Source organism: Trachymyrmex cornetzi, unplaced genomic scaffold, assembly GCF_001594075.2.
Source record: "Trachymyrmex cornetzi isolate Tcor2-1 unplaced genomic scaffold, Tcor1.1 scaffold949, whole genome shotgun sequence".
Taxonomy (NCBI): Eukaryota; Metazoa; Arthropoda; class Insecta; order Hymenoptera; family Formicidae; genus Trachymyrmex; species Trachymyrmex cornetzi.
In genome coordinates, this window is record NW_017300299.1 from 3,570 (window position 1) to 4,076 (window position 507).

General features: G+C 52.5%; 1 protein-coding gene across 1 annotated transcript in view; it reads left to right on the top strand.

Moving 5' to 3' along the window:
• The window catches only part of jing (AE binding protein 2 jing), an 88,969-nt gene that overhangs the window by 1,629 nt on the left and 86,833 nt on the right, over positions 1–507 (top strand). The window lies entirely within an intron of this gene.

The window sequence follows — 507 nt, forward strand, 5'->3', positions numbered from 1 at the left end:
AAAGAGGGAGAGAGAAGCAAGAGGGAGGGTACGGTAGGTCTAATAGATTCTCACGAATCGGGAACGTACGAATCCGCGATTTTGAATCGCTCGATCGTACGAGAAACCAATGAATAATGTATTTCCCGCGTACTCCGGAACTCGGAGCTCCGTGATCTCCATACAGGAGCGCGCGACGAATTTCGCTTCGAGAAAAAAAGAGAGAGCTATAATAGCCCAAGACTAGGAAGATTTGTAAACAAAGCGCCGCGTGAAACGATCGCAGTAACAATACCTACGCGTAGACCGCGTTCCGCGAACGAGTGGCTTTTTTTTTCTCTCGACCCGTTCCGCGAAGCAGACCTTCCTCGCACTTGCACTCGTCTTCGTCGTAAACACGAGCGTCGGTAAAATCAAGTCGTAGAGCTCGCTCTCGATCCAAACTCGCCGCGACTCGATTTCGTTAGCGGTCCGCTTCGCGACGGCATTTCCCGCCCCGAGGAGAGCGTCGTAATTGGCGCGAAGCCG